Consider the following 25,510-nt stretch of genomic DNA (forward strand, 5'->3'; position numbering starts at 1 on the left):
GCCTTCTGAACATATTGCTTGAGGTCACCAGCGTCAATCAGCTTTTGGATCATTATTTTGAGATTCTTGCACTTTTCAGTCTGGTGCCCGTTGAAGCAGTGATATTCACAGTAGTCTCTTGACTTCTCAGATCGAGGTGGTTGCTTTCCTTTGGATCATGGCCACTCTAAGTTTTCTCGATCCTTAATCTCCCTTAGGATGCGAGTGTAGTTGGTGTTTAGCTTCGTGTAAACTTGATCTTTGAATTTACGATCGTCACACCGACGATCATCCCTTCGTCCTCTCCTATCTTCGTTGGGACTTTCAGCTGAGTTACCCATCTTGGATCCGCTAGCTTGCTCCATGGAGATAATCCGATGATATCTCTACGTTTGGGGCCTCAGATTTTCTCGCTGAATTTCTTCCAATCTAACATGCTTTTCGATGATAACTCTAAGGTCTCCTTAGGTCGTGGGTACACTCCCATAGATCTCGACAAACAGCGGTCTCATCCTATCCAATCCCCATTTGTAGCAATTAATGCTGACCACCGGATCTACATTCCCTATTGCTTGACAGATTTTGTGTCATATATCGGTATATTTTATGATGTTTTATTTGTATGCGACCGCCAGCGAGAAGAGCTTGTCCATCCCTGTGTTGACGGCCTTGTTGTTCATGTAAGTTCTCAAGAATTTCTCGGTGAGCTGGCTGTAGGAATCGATGGAATTGGGTGGTAAGTTATCGAACCAAGATAATGTCGATCCTTTCAAGATCGAAGGGAAATATCTGCAGAGGACCGCGTCGTCCTGATCCCATCGGGTCAAAATACGGTTATAATAACGAAGGTGCGCCGCAGGGTCGCTGGATCTATCGTAGCATTCAAACGCTGGTATGGGACATTTCTGAGGAATGACGGCTTTGGCCAAGTGAGGGGTCAGTGGTGTGATGCTGGCTTCCCTCATCACTTCTTCTAGCATTCCTCCTCCTTGTCTTGCTTTCAGTTGTTTGATTTCAGCCATCATTTCGGCACGAAGGTCCTCCATTGCACGCTGGTGATCATCTTTGATTGAGGATCGTCCTGACCTTCGGTTCTCACTATCGAAATAGTCAGAGTCTTCGGGAACGTAGTCTGGATCGGATGATTTGTTTCCTTTGACTGCTCTTCGGTTTAATAGCTCGGGATTGTTGGCATTTGTCAGGACGATCCTTCGGTCATGATTCGGCTCTGGCGCTTTAGAATTTGCTTCATCATGCTGATGGGTCGCTCCCGCACTTTGGGCGATCTTGTCCTTGGGATCTTGTTTTTCCCGAGCTAATAACACCACTGCATCTGTGTTCTGGTCGTTTTTCAATTTCTCGAGCTATGCTATTATTTAAGGGGAATGATTCGATCCTTGGTTTGGTGTCCCGACCTGCCTTTTCCCACCAATGGTCACACTATGATCTTCATCAACTGTTTGGATTAAGGGCATAGGCGGATCGGGAGTTACCACTGGCGGCTCGACATGAGGGGTCACTAGTTGGTTTATTGTCAGCAGCGGCTGGACAGTCGGTAAGGCTTGCTTTTGATCATTTGTTGGCGGCATTCCGAAGGATGGTTGTTGCATCGTTGAATCTACAAATCCTTCATGTTGTTCATGAGCGCGGGAAGTCGTTGTTGTCTTCGCTGCATCAGCTTTGGCCGCCATAGCTTTGACTGCTGCCGCTGCTATAGCGTTGGCATCTAGTGGTGAGGTGATTTCCATTGTATCCGGCTTCTGGCTTGGTGCCTTCGTCTTTTCACCTTTTTTCTTACTGCGTGTCATAACTGGTGTCGTCCTTGGTGTTTCTTTTGATGATGTTTTGGTTTTTCACACATCCTTCATTTTCTCCATCTTTGGTTCTCTGCAAAAAGAATACGTCGTCGAAAAAACAGAATCCACATTGGTTTTGTTAGCAAAATTAATTTAAAGAGAGAGAGCATAAATCTCAACGTACACTTAAAGATTTTCAAGGAAAACAAGGTTTGGGGAAAACTTTTTCAATAGAGTGTAGATTCAATCATTGCAAACATAGATCGACTCATGGATTTTAAAGTACGTCACTAATACAGGTAAATCTTACTTAAATAAACCCAGATATGCTCCAAGAATGATAAAAACTTAAATAAAATGATTTCAAAGGTATTCACCCGGAGATCCGTTTTAAAAGAAGGTGCTAAATGGATCTAGAAGGCTTACATCTGTTAGAAAACAAAGATCTAAGAAATTCTTCCAAAGTGAACATTTGATCTAAATCGTTTTTCAATAGAAAACGTAGATAAACAAGGGGTTTTTGAAAGGAAGAACGACGGTGAGTTTCCCAAAACACTATTACATGGGGAATAACGCTGAGAGCCCAACAAAGGGTAACATCACAGGGAAAGATAAATCTTTTACCGGGACATAGTCCCTGTTTCTAGCGCCATATTGTGAACACAGAAATAACGATGGTATCAACATGTCCACAAACAATATTCGCATTACACACAAGATTATTTAGAAGAGTGAAATACGTGCAAAACTGTATAAGTCCGATGATTATTAGACTCAGAGCCTTCAGGCTCGTCCTCGTATAGCCATAGGGGAGTAACTAAAACGATCTATCGATGCACGATACATAACATAACAAAGCCTAATAAGTAAAATAAAAGATAGAAAGTGTGGAAAGTAAACGAGACGATGATTTACGTGGTTCGGCACTAAGGCCTACATCCACGGGGGTTGTTGTTTCATTATGTATTTAGGAGTTACAAAGATAGTCGAATGACTTTAGGTGAGGGACGAAGCTAAGAGGAGGATAAAACTCATACTTACCCTTATAATTTCTCTCTCTTGTACTCTTTCTTTCACTCTTACTAAAAATTGGTCGACCCCTTCTCCCTTGGTGGGTTAGGGTATCTATAGGCTTCTTCTATAGGTCCCGCTCTTGGAATACAATTGTCCTTATCGTCTTGGTTACCGTGTCATCCCGACACTACCTTCGTTATGACCCATCGTCTTCCAACGATATTATGCAGAGACGGAGACGAGCCTCCTTATTCTCCATAGGATGATTGACATGTATCCTATACTTGTGTCATTTAATGCGGGTGGTTGGGGTAGCCTGCACGCGTCAGGCGGCTGTTTGGTGCCCCTGTCACATCTCTGTCAGCGAGACTCATCCCTACCCTTGATCTTGGATCTTCCTTGGGATAGAGTAAAGCATATCTTTCAGTCTTCTATGGTACTTCGCATCAGCTTGTTCACCTGGTGCTCCTTGATCCTCCGTCGTCGGATTGGTATGATGATTGATAGGTGTGAACGATAGGTGCCCTTCGAGTGTTGGGACGTGGCATCATATCTCGATGTTCAGGAGTGGTGTGTCTTCCACGTGTAATTCCTTTGACACGTGGAAGATGGTGGAATATGTGTATACAATGTACTTCCATGGGGTTAGTTTTCATGACGACTCGAGCAGGCTCAACGCCAAGAATTAGTACATAGAGAAAATTCTGAACCCACAATGCTGGGTACTTGTTCCACACGGTGAGGAAGTTCCATTACTGATTAGATGATTCCGACATATTGAATATAAATAATGATACAAAGCATAGTCTAGCTAGTAGTTTGTTGCTGCAATAGATGGACTGCTAGGAGTAAAGAGGCAAACAACGCAGAAGGTTGACAGTGAGAAGTCATCCAATAGTGTTTGGAAGGAATTTACTCTATCTAAATTTCCATGTTGTTCACATAAGTTAGTTAACAGGGGAGCTCAACAAAAGTGTATCAAAAACTAAACACAAGGATGAAACTGCCCAAACCAAAAGCTGTCAAACTCGCACATAATCTTTATTTGCCGGGATGGGAAACTGTCAAACTCGTTGTACTTTATGAAAGCAATTGGTGTTTTGGAAGTGTCACACGGTACCATTGAATTAATTCATAGCTTCTTCGCAAAAGCAATTCGTAGTGTACTGTGACGCTACTGTTGTGGCACTAGGAATTACCATTCATCAAGCAAATAAAAATTCAACAATTTAAAACTATCCTCCTCTCTCCATGTATCATCCCAGTTTTGTACTGCTAGAATCAAACACCTTCACCTACACAGCTGAAAATTCGGATTTCACAATAAAAAATAAGATTCCAAACTTTGAGCATGAAGTGCATGATTTGAGCTTTAATACACACCCTGAAGTCCAGTAGCTCACCGAGCTTTAATACACACGCTGAAGTCCAGTAGCTCACCCAAAGGTTAATTTGATGATTAGCACCCTTTTAAATTGCAATGGTAATCACTAACTAGCAATGCTTCTTTCTTTTTCAGGTATACACAGTCGATTTTATTCTCTACGAGCATTCATCAAGTTCATTGACGCGAATACTAGCGACGCTTCATGCCATTGGTAGCGAATGTCTTGCAGAAGTCAAGTAAGGATTCGGATGATAAGGATGGGGATGGAAGTTGTATTAGGTGGTATTACTTCGTTGAGTGACGAACTCACATGGTTCAAGAATGAAGCTTTAAAATGGGATGTTATGCTCCATGATATTGCTCTTCAAGAGATAAAACTAGAACCACTACAGGTTTCTTGAGAGTTTGATGAGCACGGAAGTGGACTACACAGTTGCTATCACAACAGTTTATCAAAAGAGTTGGCTCGCCTTTTTGCCTTGAAGATGGTTCAAAAACCCCAGCAGAGTTGATAGATACTTGTCAGCGATGAGGCAATGAAGGTTTTGGACAGTATTTCCAGACTCTTCAAGGAATTGCTAATAGATGCCTGGAGAAGGCGACAGACGATATTCGAAGCAAAGCTGAAGCAACATTCATACTTTGACTGGTTATCTTTAAGATGTTACGAACAATGTGTGCTTTGTAAATTCTGCTGTCATAACTGTGCTTTGAAAGTTGCTGTTAGGTATCAACGGAATGGTTTATAGAGTATGTGCAGTCTGTTTGTGTGTGCCTTGCTGTAGTGATGTTTACTACTCTTAGAATGTGCAAGAAATAGAATCTCCATATGCACCACTAGAACGAACGGATTAGTATTTCCGGACTTTTGGAAGCCATTGTTGATCATCCATGGCATGTATGCCAATTCCTCCAGCTTGAACAAGTTGTAAGTGACAAAACTAAGTTGTTTTGTGGATATAGCGATTATCCTTTCATCAATATGCACGAAGATGCAGATACCGATCTTGTCAATTGATTCAACAACGAATAAGTCTACTCTCACCACGTTTTCAATACCCAACTAACTATACTAACTGTTTCGACCATTTACATTCATCATCTTTACCAGTAGTCCTGTCAAAAAAACATCTTACGTAATGGATATTCTTAAAAACTTAACTATTCCTTTCCGATTCCTTCCCACAATGGACTAGTCCTGTCCTGGACTCGGGTTGTTTTTCAGTCATTGAAAAGACTTAGAGATCCCAGTTCTGTGTTGGTTTTCCTGAGATAGTCACTTGAGGCAAGGTAAGGTAATAAACAGGGTCATTGACAATTATTGAAGAGAGGAAATTGGTCAGTTGGTGTCAATAAAAAAAAACAACCTACATTTTTCATTTGCAAACTTGGACGGTTCATTATAGTAAAACTCTGCCTAATTCAGTTTTTCATTTCTAGTGTTACATATTTTCATTGTTTATGGTCCTTTCAGGACAATCTCAACATAAAGGAGTGGGTTTCAGGACAATCCTAGAAATAATATATTAGAGAGAGTCTAGTCCAGTTGATCTAGTCAACTGTCTGTTTGGTCCTTTTTGGTAAAATATATTATAGTTCGGTCCTAAAAATTATGGTTTGGTCTTAAGCTGATGTCATGGATGATGTAAATGTCATTGTGTGGTGGCAGAAATACCCTTTTAGGGACACATATATAGACAAAATCACTAAAAAATATCTAATTCTTAGATTTACATTCTCTCTCCTCTTTATTGTCAGATTTGTTTTCTCTCTCCTAATTTTTCAGATCTAGTTTCTCTGTTCTTGATTTTCTTTCTCCGTTTTTACTGCTGGTGTTTGATTTTGATGAAGATGATGGTGTTGAAGATGATGGTGTTGAAGATGAAGATGACGAAGAATCATATAAAGATTATGAAAACGACGAAGATGAAGATGCGTTTTTGATTTCTTTGCTACTGTTGAAGACGAAGATGATGATGCGTTTTTGATGTTTCTGCTGGTGTTGAAGACGAAGATGATGAGATATTTGTTTGTTGCTCGTGTTGAAGATCTCGATTTGTTGATGTTTTTCGTGTTGATGATGATTTTTGTTTGTTGCTCGTGTTGGAAATCTCGATTTGTTGATGTTTTTCGTGTTGATGATTATTTATTGATGTTTTTTCGTGACGATGATGTTTATTGCTGCTGTTGAAGACGTCGAAGAAGATGGAGATGATGTTGTTGATGTTTTTATATGGAGTTCATTCCAGAAATGAAGTCTGGTTTGTATATGGAGTTCATTTCTGGAATGAAGTCTGTTTTTTTAGGTTTTTATATTGACTTCATTTCTGGAATGAAGTCTGTTTTTTTTTAGATTTTTATATTGACTTCATTTATGGAATGAAGTATTTTTTTTTAGGTTTTTATATTGACTTCATTTCTGGAATGAAGTATGTTTTTTTTAGGTTTTTAAATGGACTTCATTTCTGGAATGAAGTCTGTTGTTATATGGACTTCATTTCTGGAATGAAGCCTATTTTTTTAGGTTTTTATATGGACTTCATTTCTGTAATGAACTGCTACAAGAAAATAAGTAAAAATTAATATGGAAGGGTACTTTTGTCAGTTTAATATTTTTAAATAATTATGGACCAAACACTAAAGACCTTTTTCTAAAGGACCAAACAGACATGGACTCACCTAAAAAAGGACCAAACTATATTTTTCCCTATTTGATACGGTGTTTCCCTCTTATAGTTTCCTCCGTCCATGGTGAGGCTTTATAACCGAAAGCAACCCAAGTGGCAAAACAATTTTCTTTATGCTTCATAGAAATTCCTATGAGACTAGGGCCAACGGGGCACTCTTTAAGATGAGAGTTTATCGGTACTCAAGTCAATAGAGGGTCTTTTGTTTACCCAGCATCTAAAAGAGCTAGCCCATGGGATGCTGAAATGCTTATGTAACCCCAGCCTGCATCAAATTGAGCTGCAATGTATTTAATAACAGAAATGTACCTTGCTTTTAAAGGAATTGCAATTTTCAGCATGACTTGATGCAAACAGATACCTAGCAGGAATTGCAATTTTTCAACCTTTTGGATTAGAGATGCCCAACATGGGTCAGTGTCTTTTGGTATCTCATTTCGTCGGTTCATGAATCCTACATCGGCCATCACCTGCGTAGTTCATCTCCAAAGTCCATACCTTGAGTAAGAAAGTTACTTGAATATCACCTAAGAGCAACCACAGCCATGAGACGGACCAAATACCAAAAGTAAGACTAAAAACCAAAAAAATTTGGTATTCTGGGTGTTTAAGCGCAGTGGTAGAACACCAAATTTGGTGAAGCGTAACTTATACACACGCCCGATGTCAGACGGAAATTATATTCACGTTTGTTGATTAGGCGGCTTTATATTATGCGTTTGAGTGAAACGTAGGTATAATGCGCGTTTGATTGAGGCGTAGGTATAATTAACGCCGGATATGGGACGGGATGGAAAGTGCGTCTACAGGGACGGGGATTAAAAGTGCGTCCCATTCATACGGAGATATAAAGTGCGTATGTTTCGGGCGTTAATGGCTTATGCGTCTGGGTGAGACGTTTATACAAGATGCGTTTGATTGGGGCGTTTATAGAAGGAGCGTCTGAATGGGGCGTGCCCAAATTTGGGGAGCTGACCTTTGGGATTGTACGGAGATATGCCTCTATAGGTTTAATTAAGTAAAAAAAAGAGATGATTATATGTTTCTCGTTTTAGAAAGCAACGAACGATGAAGGGTAGGGGACCATGTATTCCTCCTAATGATGCACCACTGTGACCTAACTTCAACTGCTTCAGATTGCAATCCTCTTTAGTCTGCATTTCATCATCTTTTGGAGAATCCCAAAGGTCAGCTCCCCTACATTACGCCTGCTAAAGTTTTTGGACATTATGTCTTATTCTTGAATTCTTGGACATTATGTTTTTGGACTAATCCCAAAGACACTTGAATTCTTATTCTTTTGAAGTTCCAGATCTCCAGAACTTAGGAAAACAAACGTACATTAAAGTTACGTCCATACCAGACGTACATTAAAGTTACGCCCATACCAGACGTACATTAAAGATACGCCTAGACACAGACGCTCACAATACATGCGCCCAACCCAGACGTTATTTATAACTGCGCCTCATTCATACGCCCTTTATACATCCGTCCCATTTCAGGCGTAAGTATTAACATCGTCTGACGCGTTTGAAGGGGGCGGAGTTTATACATGCGCCTGACTCATACGGTGATTATATGCTCGCCTGATTGTATACGGTGATTAAACTTACGCCTGGTATCATACGCTCCTAATACTTCCGTCCCACTATATCTTTTTTAGTCTGGGCCGACGACCACATTTGGTCTCAAACCCTAAATTTGGCGACTAAATTTAGGTTTACTCCTCACCACTGCGATACTTTCTGGGACCAAATTTGGGTTTAGTACCCAAATTTGGTCGTGACTGTGGTTGCTCTAATCATATAGATTATTTCAAACCTACAGAATAAGGAAACAAAACAACTAAGGCTTATGACAGCGCGTTACCGTTCCATTTCCAGTACTTGTTGTGTGAGAACTGAAGAATAATTAGTACCACATGCCGCAGGCAGCATATCTCTACTCAAAATGCTCTGTATAAAATTAGCACTTCACCCTACTAACTGATTCACGCAGCCGTGCGGTAAGCACAAAGCAAACTATTCTTTTGCCTTTTACTAAAGAAATACCGTGTGCTTGCCGTTAATAACCGGCATACGCCTATTTTTGAAGAGATTTCTCTTTTCTAAGAGAAACCCAACAACTCTTAAAACCAAAGTTTTCAATTTTCCAAGGCTTTGCAGAAAGAAGATTTCTTCTTAGACGTCCCCCGAAATCTAAGTCCAATTCAACTGAGCTAATGGGCCATTTATGCTCGGAATTCTAGGTTGGATTGATCACAGGATTCCGTGCCAGAGCGATCGATACCCCCTAAGGGTACTCCTATTTTCATCTGATAATACAAACTGGCAGTATGAGCCACTAGTTCCTCGAACATTGAAGTACTTGACTGCTGTTAGTTCATGTGAGATTATCATTGACAACAACTTTGATGTAAACAAAGATTTGTTACTCTAGTTGTTTAAACACATTACTTCGATATGCTCTTGAGTGCGCTGAAGCTAGTTTTTGCTTAACGTAGCATTTCTGATTCAAACATAATGGCTGAAACAAAATGTTCACCTGGCTGAAGCATGGGCAATGCTGGAAGCAATGTATTGGGCTCAAAATACTGGTTGGTCTCAGGTGATATAACAAGGATATCTCTGAGTTTATAAATAAGCAGGCTCCTCTTCCTCCTTGACACAGTTCTACTTTGTAATATTAATAGTGCGGCAATCTACTTCTGTTCCTAGGTTTTGTAATATGTCTGCACATTACTTAGCCAAATCTGTCAGACGGATAGCGAATGGTGGAATTTGCCTCCTATTCTCTTACCATATCTGGATAGAGATTTAGCGAATGGTGGAATTTGTTAACTGAGTTGTATTGTGCAAAATTAAAATTTCTTTTTGAAGCTGTTTCTTAAGGTCTTGCGTGTACTGGAGAGCCATCATTTTGGATCCTGCAAGACTGTCCACTCACTGCATGCTACTTCAAAATGCAGCACAATGCAAAAAAGAATAGAAATGCACCAGCCGGGAATCGAACCCGGGTCTATACGTGGCAGGGTACTATTCTACCACTAGACCACTGGTGCTTACTGGGATCCCTTTGTTCAGTGGCACTCCAATTTTATAGATTTAGATGCATTTGATGCAGCTGACGAAAGGATGTTGTTCATAGATTGAGGAAATCTATACTTCAGAAAATTACTATGAAGAATTCGGATCTACATGCTACCAGTCTAAATACTAAAAGTTCAAGAATCTGGTTAACAGAGATTTAGTGGCATCGATGAGTGATAATATCCTCCGGCGCATTTCTTTGACAAACCCTAAATGCTCTCTTCGTATGTAAAGGCATTTGGGTTGATCTTCATTTCAGTGATCAGTTTTTCCGCAGCATAAGATTGGGCACCGAGTTCACGATTCCGCAGCATATGATTGATCTAGTGTCGTGTCAATTCGGCCGTTACCGTTTTGACCGTATAGTCTTTGGAATATGTTGTTTGGTGCAGGATTGTTGTTTTCTGAACCACTTAAACTTGCATCCCTTAAATCTCTCCACCAGCCTGCCTGTAGATTTACGCATTAAAATTAGATTAACATCCTGATTAACTAGCAAAGATCCGGTTTTGATTTTCACCTTATATGTTTGAGCAGGGCTTGAGTGAATCAGAGAGCCGAGGTAGGACTTGTACATACATACATATACCAAAACAGCAGACTTCAAACCACTGCTATCCTCACGCTGAAAGCTTTAAGATTAGAATTGGTGGGGGGTGCGCCAGGCCTTTGCAATAGTGCAACACAAAGGCGACGCGCGAGAACCCCAGCAGCAAGCTTCTGTGGTGGGAACTCCCCCGTTAAAAAAATTAATTTAATATTATTAAACTGATAAGAGCAGATACTACACTTGATCTTAGCCAAAAGGCCGAGAAAGGTATGCTTGTACTACTCTACAACTTCGCATTTTATACTGCCCAACTTCCTTCAACCCTCTGAAGTTAACCACTGTGGGACCAAATTTAAGCTCCCTGCCTTGGTTTAAGACTTAACATAGATCTGGGCACAGAGAATCAGCGGGAAACCATACTGAAACATTGTATTGTTTCAGACTCCCACCTACATTAAGAATAGTGCAAACCATACTTAGCAGTAGTCTGTTTCCCTGGTGTAATCTTAGTTTGATTTCTGAATAATTTGAATTTTGCATCAGCAACCGTGTGTTTCTTTGACTCAGAGACTCAGAGTCACAAAATAGAACTTCATGGGGTGTCACATTTTGCTATAACCTGATACGAACACCAACAAAGAGAAACCAGAAGAAACTGTGAGAAGTTTGCATTACAGTAGTTTAGAAATCACGGGACAAGAAGAGATTATTCAGACAAGCAGTCTGAAATTATTAAGAGAAATGCAATGTTAGTCGCTTCTAGTCAGCTTGGATAAGTTTAAGCTGAGATGAGCCCGTCAACTACATTTAGAGAACTCATACTCCAGATAGTAAAATCTCGCATCTAAAATATATCTTGAATGCAAGAAAAATTACTGCCCGAATATACTATGGCCATGTCCAACAAATAACTCACCTGATATTATCTAAGATTTTGGAATATTCCAACAAACCCTGTGCATTAAGTGTACTATATCCGTATTCAATACCCCTAATCTAGCAACAACCTTTCATTGATTGCGGCAACTTGGCAAGCAGGCAGATAAGAGAGATGATCATACAAAAGAGCTAATAATCTGTCTATTTATAGCCACACCCAAACACATAACATTTACGTTGTCAATGCAAAAAAAATACTCACATTCATACATTAAATGGATCTACTGAAGCAACAATGTTTTTATCTGGTGATGATGATGAGTTTGGGAGCGTTAGCGTGTGAATGTTCTTCCCATCTCCTGGAAAAAAAAATGGAATTTACAGGACAAATCATGTCAATGTGTCTAATGAAATATCACAAAGCGTGATCCTGAATATTAACTGCAGATCAATTCAGGATGATCTTGGGAGACATGCATTGTCTTATCAGCAGAATAAATAATCCTTAAATGAACTCATAACAAAAGAGAAGGACCTTATAATAGAAAATAATTATTATAATCACATAGATATAGGTTTTGTAACTATCAAAGAATAATATAACCAACTCGTGCTTTACGATTCCCAAATAAAATCTTGAAAATCCCACTCCTGTTGTTGAAGAACATAAGAGGTGGGCAACTAGTTTGCTTCACATACACTATTTTCTAAAGAATAGTTTCTGTAGATACATGACTCCTTTTTATATAGTGAACTAGCCAAGGCTAGGTTGCTTGCATTCAATGCAAGTCCGTGAACTAGTTTCCTTGTTCACAAATTACTTTGATCCAAAGAAATGTCATTGTTTCATAGAACAAGTTTGTTTCCTAAGTTAGAATCTTTTCTTATATCGAGAGTCTTTCCTAAGTTGTAAAATATTAGCTTAGAAAATTAGTAATTAAATAACTATCAGCATAAATTATATTTTTTTCTAATTATTTCTTAATAAAATAAGATCAATTACAACTTAGGTTAGGAATGAACAACAACCATCACAGGGTTTAGGAACTAGCCAAGTATGGCAATAGATTATGTGTGGAAGAGTAGCCGCCTATCCTACGAGATGGAACATAAAAAAAACTGACTAATTAATCACGTTTACGAGGTTTAGTTTGCGAACCGTGGTTTTTTAGTTCGCGAACTGTGGAAGAAAAAAGTTCATGAACCTTTCTCTCTCATAAATCTCGAAATCAACTTTTACCCACATTTTTTCAGCTATAATGTTTCACCTATAACTTCTTATTTGTGAAACGAAATTGAGTAATTCTCGGCTCGTTGAATTTGTATTTTCGTCCACTACAACATAAACACCTTTCCAAGGTCAATATTTATTCTAAAGAAAATCTTAGACTCAATTATCCTCGAGTATATACGTAAGTGTATATTTACCATCATAAAAGTTGTTTCAAAGAGCAAGCAATTTTTTTTCAATAGATAAAATAAACAAGAGTTCTAAAGTAATTAAAACTTCGTTAATAACATGTAGTGAAGCTCTAGATGCCTTCCTGTAGTCTTCAGTCTTAAGTATTAAAGGATAACTTTGATTTCATACTCTACTACGTAAACCTAATCTAGTACGAAACCGACTTTAATAAACTAAATCAAGAATGTGTTTTTGGTATCTAAATTTGAAAATTAAATTGATATATCAATGATAGTGAGTTCAACCGAGCAGTGATCTAAAAATATCTCATTCTTCAATTTTAGGACAAAACCATTTTTACATATGGACTTTTAAAGATATAAACATTGTGCTCCAGTTCTATTATGCTTCTTGATTTCTTGAATCTACAACACCTTCACAGGTTCAGCGCATGATAAGAATTTTGTGCTAAACTGTTATCCAATATTAAGTAGTGTCGTAAAACACATTTACTTTATTGTACCCAAGTGATAATACTTCAGGTTTTGTTTGAAAAAGCGGGGGTCTAACAACACCACCAATTATTTTGCTTAGCAATATGTATGGACTAACTCCGAAATACATTCTAGAGAATCAACTAGACAGTCAGACTCAATATAGGTAAAAGTATCTCAAGGAGTTAATATCTCTCTCTTGTTTTGATTTACTCGAGCTAATAAAAATCTGCGAGTCTTTAATCAAACACAAGGAATAACTTGGATGGTACCAAGACCAATATCCAAGGATCAATCAATGACAATCAACGACCAAAGGTTGGATTACTCTAATTGATGATCTAAACGCACAACCTGTATTATTTCAATTATAAAGATAAAACAATATAATGCGGAAATAGAAATAACACAGACACAAGAAATTTTGTTAACGAGGAAACCGCAAATGCAGAAAAACCCCGGGACCTAGTCCAGATTAAACACACACTATATTAAGCCGCTATAGACACTAGCCTACTCCAAGCTAACTTCGGACTGGACTGTAGTTGAACCCCAATCAGTCTCCCATTGATCCAAGGTACAATTGTACTCCCTACGCCTCTGATCCCAGTAGGATACTGCGCACTTGATTCCCTTAGCTAATCTCACCCACAACTAAGAGTTGATACGACCCAAAATCGCAGGCTTTGACAATAAACAAATCTGTCTCCCACAGACAAGTATATCAAAGGATCAATCTGTCTCCCACGTACAAACCTTAAAAGTTTTGTTCCATATTTTGATAATAATCAAGGTGAACAGAAACCAATTGATAATCCGGTCTTATATTCCCGAAGAAAAACCTAGAGTTATCAATCACCACACAACAATCTTAATCGTATGGTAGCGAAACAAGATGTTGTGGAATCACAAACAATGAGACGAAGATGTTTGTGATTACTTTTTATATCTTTCCTATCGGAGATATATATCCCAAGCCAATCAATCTGATTGTACTCGTACGATAGAAGATGCAAGATCAGATCACACAACTATGATAAAAGTAGTATCGGTGTGGCTTCACAATCCCAATGAAGTCTTTAAGTCGTTAACCTGGTTTTAAAAGAAGAAAACCAAAGGCTAAAGGAGAACCGACTCTAGTATGCAAACTAGTATCACAAGTAAGGTGTGGGGATTAGTTTTGCACAATACTAGATGTTTCCTTTATATAGTCTTTCAAATCAGGGTTTGCAGTTAGGTTACCTTGGTAACAAAGCAATCAATATCCACCGTTAGATGAAAACCTGATTTAGATTCAAGATAATATTTCTCAACCGTTAGATCGAAAACTTATCTTCTTATACACACTTGACAATGCACGCTTCTAGGTTTTTTAACCGTACCCAAACGTATGCACTTGTTGGTTCAACGGCAGTTAACCAAATGGTTAGCCATATGAGCATTCCATATCAACCATGTTCTTCTTCACCATAACTAGTTCAAATGACTTCAAATGAACTAGTTAGAGAGTTGTTCAATTGCAAGGAAATCTCATGTACTACACAAGACACAATTGAAGCAAAGATGATTTGATTCACTTGAATCGGTTCATGAACTTTTATAGCCACGGTTTGCAAACTGCATTCCTTAGTCTTTTTAAGTTTAAGTTCAGAAATCATCTTCAGATATATAACCTTCTCAAGTTCGCAGACTAGGTTTGCGGACTTAAGTTTCCAGGCAGAGTTTACAAACTCCAATAGAAATTCTCGGTTTTGAGAACTTCGCCGGTTTGCGGATTGGGTTCGCGGACTTAGCTTCACACAAGTAGTTTGTCAACTCCAGCAGAAATTCTCGGATTTGAGAACTTCGGCAGTTCGCGGACTTGGCTCATGCCATTCTTCTGGTTCTCTTGATCAACAAAGTTCGCAAACTTTGGTTCAAGGAATAGGACTTATACATAAATGTGTTTCCACAACAATGCTTATGTCCACTATTGGTTATGTAATCTTAACTCTCATTTCAAACATTAAAACATTCTTAGAGAACGTTATACAGTTGTTACACCATTTCTCGTCAAAGCAATTTTCAAGATGATTGAAACATATTATGACTTTCGTCACATGGTAAAGATAAACTCGGTTAAAGCGAAAAGCTTACCAACACATATTTCGAGATATAGATAGGCGAGGTATACTTGGCTCGAAATACCAAATGTGTATAATCCAAGTCTATATATATAGCTTACGACTTCTTGTCTCAAAGAGTAGGAGATAGAGTAGATAGACTTTTGAGTGACAGATAAGTTCAAGTCTTCACATACCTTTTTGTCGAGAAGTTCCACCGGTTCCTTGAGTAGTTCTTCTACTTGTATGATGAATCGCCATAAAGTCCTTGAGCTCAACTAAACTTTCTATCCTAGTTCGAGACTTAGTTATAATAGACTAGAAATCAAGACTTATAGTTTTGATCACTAACATTGACAAACATGCTTGAGATACCAACGCATGCGATTTCGACCGAGCAATGCTCTAACAATCTACCTCTTTGTCAATTTTAGTGACAAAACTATCAATACATATGGAATACAAAAAAGAAACTTTAGTATCTCCTATTCCACATGTCTAATCTTCAACATTCCTCAAAATCTTCGTCACTTCCAAGTACTCCAATGATCCCAAAGGTTGTAAGTTTAGCATCACCGTTGTTGAAGATCCGTAGCTATAACAATGAGAAAGCATCGGTCTAGATCATTGTTATACAGTATCATAGTATTATTACACAGTGTAATGGTGATATGTATCACAACTTCAACAATAATACTATGGTGATATGTATCACTCCCCCTTAGTCAATAATCCATCTCATATGGAAACCACTCCTCCTTACAGAATGATCCGAAAACCATATGTATTTGTAGTGTGAACTACATATTAATTCTCCCCCTTTTTGTCAATAAAATTGGCAAAGGTACAAGAACGGGATCATAATGAAATTTTCGAGAGAGACATTTCATGAGAAAATGAAAAAAATACATACCAACTAATTTAGATGCAATCATAAAGCCGAAGCTAAATGCATTCATCAAGGAGTTTAAAGATACAAGATAACCCCTAAAATTCCACAGCCGCACACCCCTCAAGATATGACCAGTAAGCACAAGTTCAAAAGAACTCTCCCCCATTTTATGTTATTCCCTAAAGAACAACAAGAGCGACCTTAATTTCAAAAGAAAAGAAGGATTTTTATTGGACACCAAAAACCATGAGAATGATTTTCTATATCCAAAAACTCAATCAAATTAATCACAAGTAAATGATTAATTTAATCGGAATACGCAACCAAATTAAACACAAAAAATCAATTTAATTGAAAATGCTCAACATAAGATAACTTACGGAGCTACGACTAAGTTAACCATAAGATAATGATTAGCTTAACCGTTCATATACTCAACACAAGAAAACCTTATGGAGTCACGAAAATACCCAACTAGATTAATTACAAGAGAACCCATAATAGATTTAATTGGAATACACCACCAAACTAATTACAAAAGTAATCAATTTAATTGTCTTTGTTTTGCTCGACATAAGAATATTGACGGAGCAATAAGTAAATAACCAAATAAAATGATTAATTTAGTTCAATATGCTCGACAAACATATCTGGAACAACAACTAAGCTAAGAAAATCAACTTGGTTGTATAATGCTCAACATAAGATACATTATGGAGCCTCACAGTAATACATAAAAATATGGATCAGGGATGATCAATACTGCGGAATACACAAGTATTGATTCTATCTTCCCATCATTATTTGCATAACGATATTAATAGACATAATCCTTGAAATCAAAAGATTTTAACCTATCTTCATCAAATATTTTACAATATAGGCTTAACTTTTTTATTTGTCAAAAGTCCATTCATTTTTCTACCAGTACATGAATACCAATCACAAACGACTTTACTTTTGACAAAGTATGGATACTTCCCATGAAGATAATACTTTGGCATAAAGAGAGAAATAATTCAAATCTAAGTAAAAGATTATTACAACCCTTACAGTATCTCATACCAGAAGAAGTTTCACCACAAGAAAGAAAGATGCTAAGCTTGATTGCGATTATATTTCTCAGCAATCTTACAGACATTTTCAGTTAATTCAGGATGAATTCCCAACACATAGCTTAGTTGTTCCTGTAGGCACTCAATTGTTCTTTCATAAGGATTATCTTCAGAAGTGACTGGTTTCTTCATCTTGTTGATGTCTGTCTGGGATAGAGGAGAAGCATAACCAGTGCAGGTGCCGATGGTCTTGACATTAAATTGACTGCAAATCCTACTGATAAGACATGGGAACCCAAGGTTATTTTTCTGTGAAACCATGTGAATCATCTGGTAAATAATCAACCCACCGAAGTCAATTTGTTCACCAGAGATAAGGTACCAAACCATTTCAGCAAGTGTTCTGCTCCATAGATTTTTATCCAGAGTGCTGGGAATCAGGTTTGCGACAGCAAGTTTACTGAAAACTTTCAAGTAAAAACTAATGTTGTCCACACACAACTTGCCTCCAGACCATGACTCACTTCTATTTAGAAGTAATTCATAAAGTTGACCTTGTGTTGGTCTAAGATTCTCTGGTTGAGGAACTTCAAGTGAACGATCAAGAGACAGGTTCAAAAAATATGCAATTAGTTCACGATTTACCTCAATTGGTATTCCTCCAACCATCGTCTTGAAGTAACAGTTGATTTTGTTGGATGCATGCAGGTTAGCATAAAACTGGCAAGTCATCTCAGGATACAAGGACCCGAGACCATCATGAATATATCCCCAATCATGTTGGTTCATGAACTGGTGAAACTCGGGTTCACTAACAGTACGATCATAAACCCTTTATATGACAAATTTCCCTTTAAGAAACTTCACATACTTATCCCTAACAAGTAGACTAATGAAGCTAATTTGAAGAGCAGGGTCATAAAATGGTTGTGACAAAACTAACCCAATTTCATCATCTTCACATTCAACATCACTATCAAAATTTCGATTCGATTGAGAACTTGAACCTTCACCATGGCATAACTTTTTCCTAGGAGCCATTTTTTGAACAAAGATGCACTAGGTAGGAAAACGAACTTACTTGGTACACGAACTGGTTAATGGAAACCCGTACTAGAACTTCAAATACCTGAAAGTATCTTGACCCAACGTTCATGAGCTTATTCTGTAATCACGGGAACAAACCAATATTGATTTAGTTGAGAACCAAGATGATGAGGTAAGAGAACTGATCGATTTCTTCTCAAGTCTGCGAACCGATAGGAAGAATAAGAGTGAAGAGGAAACTATTTCTTTTCTCTTTTAAAATGTCACGAGGTTTGTTTGACACGTTCGGAAACAAGATTTGTACGAGAGACGGTTCCTATCCAGCGTGTGTGAAGCGCTCGTGTGCACAGTAAGGACTTGTTTGTTGCAACAAGGAGCAATAGCTCAACGTTTACTGAAAGGAATTTTTGCACACCATAACACCATGAGAGAGTTTCCTTCCAACAGCTCTTACATCTTGTAATGTAGGAATCATTATAGAACATAGAATTTATGTGTCTATCAAGAAGAATTATCTGAACCATACTAGTGAAATTATGATTTCTCCTTTTTCCTCTTATAACAAGATGACCTTGACGATAGTTTTTATTATTACTATCTTGAAGATATATATCATGAATTGGGTAATGACAAAATTTATTCGTAACGAGGTATTCATGTGACTGAGATTCAAACTCCCCTTGAACCAGGACTTGTAGGTTATTGCTAGAACATCCCAGACGAGAAACACAGTTCTCATTGACAATTGAATCGATGTCAATCTCTACATAAATATTATTTGTCATAGCTTGGTTTAGCCTTTCAAGAGATTCTTGCTCATTCTGGAGAAATATATCAACAACATAAGACAGGCTTTCAAGTTTCTTTTCAATTCCAGAAAAGATTTCAAGAGATTTTAAACCAGGTGGAGGTTTAGATAGAATTACTTCTACATATTTTACTAGATCAGTCATGGAAGAGAATTCTGAAATCCCTGGATATGGTGGTGCATTTATTGAGATAACACTACTATCCATAGAGTCAGATCGCTACAAACACAGACTTGTAAGGTCTTGAACGTGTTTGCCTGCTCTAATACCAATTGAAAAACCGGGGGTCTAACAACACTACACAATATTTCGCTTAACAATCTGTATGGACTAACTCCAAAATAATTTCTAGAGAATCAACTAGACAGTTAGACTCAATCTAGGTAAAAGTATCTCAAGGAGTTAATATCTCTCTCTTGTTTTGATTTACTCGAGCTAATAGAAATCAGCGAGTCTTTAATCAAACACAAGGAATAACTTGGATGGTACCAAAGACCAATATCCAAGGATCAATCAATGACAATCAACAACCAAAGGTTGGATTACTCTAATTGATGATATAAACACACAGCCTGTATTATTTCAATGATAAAGATAAAACAATATAATGCGGAAATAGAAATAACACAGACACTAGAAATTTTGTTAACGAGGAAACCGCAAATGCAGAAAAACCCCGGGACCTAGTCCGGATTGAACACACAATGTATTAAGCCGCTATAGACACTAGCCTACTCCAAGCTAACTTCGGACTGGACTGTAGTTGAACCCCAATCAGTCTCCCACTGATTCAAGGTATAGTTGTACTCCCTACGCCTCTAATCCCAGTAGGATACCGCGCACTTGATTCCCTTAGCTGATCTCACCCACAACTAAGAGTTGCTACGACCCAAAATCGCAGGCTTTGACAATAAACAAATATGTCTCCCATAGACAAGTCTATCAAAGGATCAATTTGTCTCCCACAGATAAACCCTAAAGGTTTTGTTCCGTATTTTGATAATAATCAAGGTGAACAGGAACCAATTGATAATCCGGTCTTATATTCCCGAAGAACAGCCTAGAGTTATCAATCACCTCACAAAAATCTTAATCGTATGGTAGCGAAACAAGATGTTTCGGAATCACAAACAATGAGACGAAGATGTCTGTGATTACTTTCTATATATTGCCTATCGGAGATATCAATCTCAATCCAATCAATCTGATTATACTCATACGATAGAAGATACAAGATCAGATCACACAACTACGATAAAAGTAGTATCGGTCTGGCTTCACAATCCTAACGAAGTTTTTAAGTCGTTAACCTGGTTTTAGAAGAAGAAAACCAAAGGTTAAAGGAGAACCGAATCTAGTATGAAAACTAGTATCACACATAAGGTGTGGGGATTATTATTGCACAATACTAGATGTCTCCTTTATATAGTCTTTCAAATCAGGGTTTGCAATTAGGTTACCTTGGTAACAAATCAATCAATATCCACCGTTAGATGGAACCTTATGTAGATGATGGATTTTCAACAAAGGTCAAAACAGTAAAATCATGATACTGCATGTTTCTGACACGGCTTCATGGATCCATGTGACGATTCGTGTTTTACGAAGTATGATGCATATGTCGCTCGAAAGGCCTCTCCGGAGCGTTCGACACCGGGCATTTCATCATAGCCTCTATGTAGAATAACGTAATTGGGCGGTTCTCCGTAAGATTGAGAGCTTAACGCCTTCAGGATGCCGGTGACACTCACTGTTTCCTGACTACATAGAGGAATTCGCCTCTACATAGAAGAACAATTGGGCGGTTCTTCGTAAGATTGAGAGCAATAACGTCTTCAGGAAGGTGATACTCACTGTTCCTGACTATGTGGAGAGACCCGTGTATAGACTCAGGCGGTCCCCCATACATGAAATGTTGAGAGGGCAAAACGTCTTCGGGACATTAAAAACACTCGTTGATTTACTGACTATAGGCAAGAGATTAAATTATAGGTCATATTCACCAATGAATTCCTAGAAGATAATCTATCTTATCTCATTACTCCTATTTCATGATCGAAATGGTAATAGATAAATGTATTACTCCGATTTCATGATCGAATCCACGTCTGATCTCATGAAATGGTAATAGATGTTACTCCGATTTCATGGTCGAATCCACAGCTGATCTCATGAAATGGTAATATCACCACTTATTTTATTACTCGGATTTCATGATCGAATCCACGGCTGATCTCATGAAATGGTAATAGATATTACTCCGATTTCATGGTCGAATCACCACGGTCCCATGGAATGGTAATATCACCGCTCATTTCATTACTCCGATTTTATGGTCAAATCTGTGATTCCATGAGTTGGTGATGAAATTATCATTTTATTATTCTGAATCCATAGACCAATCCGCTGCTGATTTTACGGATTGATAATAAATAACTACTCATCTTATTACTCAGTTTCATGAATTATTCTCCACTGAATTTCATAAATCAGTAATAAATACCCAACAACCGGGCATCTGGACCATCATTGAGTAAGCCCCACAAAAATGGTGCGAGTGTACTCGACAATGATGCACGACTGAGCACCCGGATGCACGAACGAGTGTCCAAAAAATATGAAATAATGAGGAATCCTTCGCAAAACAGGAGAAAACAATAAATATTAATAAAATAATAAGAGGCGCCCAAGGCCGGGCCCACCAGCCGGCCATGCCCTAGCCATGGTCGGTCCATGCCTCTCCCATTATTTTCCTTATTTTTTGTTATTTCGTGAACTCACGAAAACTCCTTAGTTTTAGCAACTTTCCTTGTTTTTGCAAAACTCGTGAATTCTCCATAACTTGGTGGATTCACGAAATAATATTATAAAATAAGGAGATGTGTGCGGGACCGGGCAACCTAACCGGCCGGCTATGCCTAAGCCGTGGCCGGTCCCATACCTCACAATCCTTAGATTTTTATAATTATTATTCCCTAATCTCACGAAACTCCTCCGTTTCAACAAAAACTCGTGGATTCTCCATAACTTCAAGGATTCATGAAAAATAATAAAATAGGGATAGGTGTGCAGGACCGAGCAACCTAGCCATGGTATGTCCCACACCTTGTAATCCCTCATCTTGTATAATTATTATTTTCCTCAATTCATGAAACTCCTGGGTTTGAGCAAAATTCATGATTTCTCCATATTTTCTCAAATATTTCTTAAATCACGAAAAACCAAAAGCCAACATAGTCGCATGACTGGATAGCCTCTCACAACAATTTTAAATATTAAAACACTTTTATTTTAATATTTTCAAAATATTGATGAATTGAGCATAAATGCTCATTCCAATAAAAATCGAGAATTCTCAGTCAAGATGAAACTCTTCTGAAAATTCACTATGTTGCTCGAACGCGCATCAGAAAATACTGAAACTCTCAGTATGGAAACACGGACACCACGGCAACACGTGCATGCCTACATGACCGACCAGAGTCATTCCTAGGGCTTGCACAAAGCCGATCCCACATGTTTTCATAATTCTGACCTAATTTGCTCAATTGCTCATACTGGGCCCGAACTCTCTCCAACCAACTAGAGAATCCTTCAAATGACAAACAACTGGTCCCGTGACCACCAAGAGTCGGTCTCATGCTCTCTTGGTCGTACCTCATCTCTCATACCTAGGTTTTGTCACCTAATGCTGAATCCAACAATATTTCAATAAATGATGAAACCTGCATTTAATCATCATTCTTTCACCAACTCTCAAACTGAGAACCCTGGTGCGTGCTCACTCGAGCACTGGGTATCACATGGACGCTCATCATCCCATGTGGTCGGTCCCTCTTCACTCATGACCAATTTTCAGCAATTCACTAATTGTTGAAGGATTGATCAAAAATTAGGGTTTCGAACAAACGCTCCACGAATCACCATTCTGAGAAAGTTCATACACAAAATTATGTTGATTCAGCAATCAACATCCAAATCAATAATATTCGGTAATTCACTAATATTTTTTATTAATATTTTATTGGGTCACGGCACCAGTAAATAATTCTTTGATCTGAGCAAGTATTGCTTAGTTGCTCGAATATTGATCCAACCATAAATATTCGGTAATTCATCAGTAGTTTGTCGAATTGAGAAACACTTGATCAAATGCATGTCAAATTACCAATATTCATTATTTTGTTGAATTGAGCAACACTTTCTCAGTTGCACACCAAAATTATCGAATTCGTCGAATTGAGCAATACTTGCTCAGTTGCTCGACAAACTCTCGATATTCGCCAATTCGTCGAATTGAGCAATACTTGCTCAGTTGCTCGACAAACTCTCAATATTCGGAAATTCGTCGAGTTGAGCAATACTTGCTCAGTCGCTCTAGTCAGTAATTCATTGACATCTCAGAGAACTACATGTTCAATCCATGAATCACTGATCATTCACCATTTATGCTCGATTCAACAAAATTAGACTCATGGTCTAAATCAGTCAACAACTGACCAACTAATACACGTCTGCCTTGCAGACTCCACGATTCGTGAAATATCAATCACGTCAAAAATAGGGGATATCACTTAGGGTTTTGGTATGGCGGTCTACGGCACGTGGATTCATCCACAATGAGAAATGTGCGTAAGTCGTGTAAACGGTTGAAGGAGTTAGTAAAGTAGTGGGCGCATGATCAGTCAAGTCTCCACACGACGTGAAACTGACTTTAACACGATCTCCCACTTTCCCACTCTTTCACTCAAGAAACTGTCACACTTACAGGGATCAGTGGTGCATCATTCTTGCAATATAAATAAGTCTAAATCGGGGACACCATAAGGATCGAATATCATCAATCATCAATTATCATCATTATCCGTCAACAACTCGATATAAACTTATTCACAGAACTCAACTTCAGCAGTTCAGCAATATTGCAGAAACCTTCAACACACCCACAATCCTTGATCATCACTGATCCCACACAACTCTCAGCTTCCCTCCTACAGATCAACCCATCTCCCTCTTTGCGACCGAATTGACTCTTGAACGGCCATTGTCTTGGTTTAGGCCGGAGTCATACAGATTTATTTCCCGAATCTAAGCACCCCCTTTGCAGCGGTGCATCTGTGTGAGGTTCAGCAGTTCGCTCGGTTAAGGAGTCTCGACAACACGCTCGACTCTCCATGATAGACACATTTATGTGTCTAATATGTCTCAATTGTATGTATTGTTAGTGCTCGATTTTGTATTTATTGTGTTATTTTATGTCTTTGTAAGAAATTTTAGAGAAATAAGCCCTTGCGGCGAAATGGGCTTAAAAAGTGGTGTTTTACACCCCCAGGATAAAGTGTTAAAGGCACCCCAGAAATACGCTAAAAGCACCCGGAGGAGTTGTTAAAAACACCAAGAAAAATTACTATTTCCGCCCCAATTGCTAAAGGGACCCCAGGAATGGATAAAGAGGAGGTCCCTTTCTTCCAAAATTTGAAATCAGAAAAAGGCGGGAAAAATGATGCATGCAACTGGCAGAAGTTTGATCGGACATTTGGACGTAATTTTGTGCAATTTAATCGCTGAAACTTTGTGGAAAGATGTGATATATCATAATAAATATGGTATGGGTGTTTGGTTCGACCATAATTGGCTAAAAAAGGCTAGGCAATCCACGAGCTGGAAAAAGGGGAATACGTGCAGGGAAGAGTTGTTCACGGGATTCAGCGTGTTTGTACGTGTTTGGATGGAGTTGGGATGCTGTAGAAACTTGTTTGGAGTGTGTTCCACATTAACAGAAGCGCGGAAGAGGAATTAAAGGAAAGAAAATCCCGTATTTCTTTGAAAAAGGAAAGAAAATATCCTGAGTAAAAGAAGATTATTTGGGATTAATGTAGGAGATTCAACGCGTGTTTTTGGTTTAATTAGGTTCCCTGGGAGTCCTAGAGGGGGTGTTGAGAGTTTGGGGTCGAGAGAAGGTCCAGAGAAGCAGAAATCAAGAGTTGATGAAACTCTGTTTCTGCTGCTGCTGATGATGAAGAACACCAAGAACACGAAGAACAGACTCGCAAGGACAGTGGTTTATCAACAATGTCTAAGATGCACAGCCGTGGGTCGCGGTGCAGTCAAAACATCAACAACACTTGTGTTTTATCGTTCATTCTGTGACGCTTTTTGTGAGTCGCAGATTACAGTTTTACACCATTTTCTCCTTTTCTCTCCATTGTAAACACCATTTGAGCTATAAAAATATATTTTGAGCGTGTTTTCATCATGAGGAGCTAAAACCCAACACTGGGAAGACGGAGGAGGCTGAATTTCATCCTTGGGGTAATTTATTTTA

At 38.4% G+C, this 25,510-nt stretch overlaps 1 long non-coding RNA gene, 2 other non-coding genes and 1 pseudogene across 3 annotated transcripts; 1 reads left to right on the forward strand and 3 right to left on the reverse strand.

Annotated features, from left to right (window-relative positions):
* Positions 1-8,861: 8,861 nt before the first annotated feature.
* LOC113307018 lies at positions 8,862-8,984 on the forward strand. The gene has a single exon (XR_003338987.1). It is a non-coding gene; the product is annotated as a U5 spliceosomal RNA (small nuclear RNA).
* Positions 8,985-9,820: 836 nt separating this feature from the next.
* Positions 9,821-12,074, reverse strand: LOC113301290. The gene is made up of 3 exons (XR_003336200.1): positions 11,647-12,074; positions 10,476-11,124; positions 9,821-10,405 (listed from the first exon to the last, which is right to left on the reverse strand). It is a non-coding gene; the product is annotated as an uncharacterized LOC113301290 (long non-coding RNA).
* TRNAG-GCC lies at positions 9,858-9,927 on the reverse strand. Its single transcript has one exon. It is a non-coding gene; the product is annotated as a tRNA-Gly (tRNA).
* Positions 10,607-10,776, reverse strand: LOC113307344 (annotated as a pseudogene).
* Positions 12,075-25,510: the final 13,436 nt, after the last annotated feature.

Source organism: Papaver somniferum, chromosome 8 (assembly GCF_003573695.1).
Source record: "Papaver somniferum cultivar HN1 chromosome 8, ASM357369v1, whole genome shotgun sequence".
Taxonomy (NCBI): Eukaryota; Viridiplantae; Streptophyta; class Magnoliopsida; order Ranunculales; family Papaveraceae; genus Papaver; species Papaver somniferum.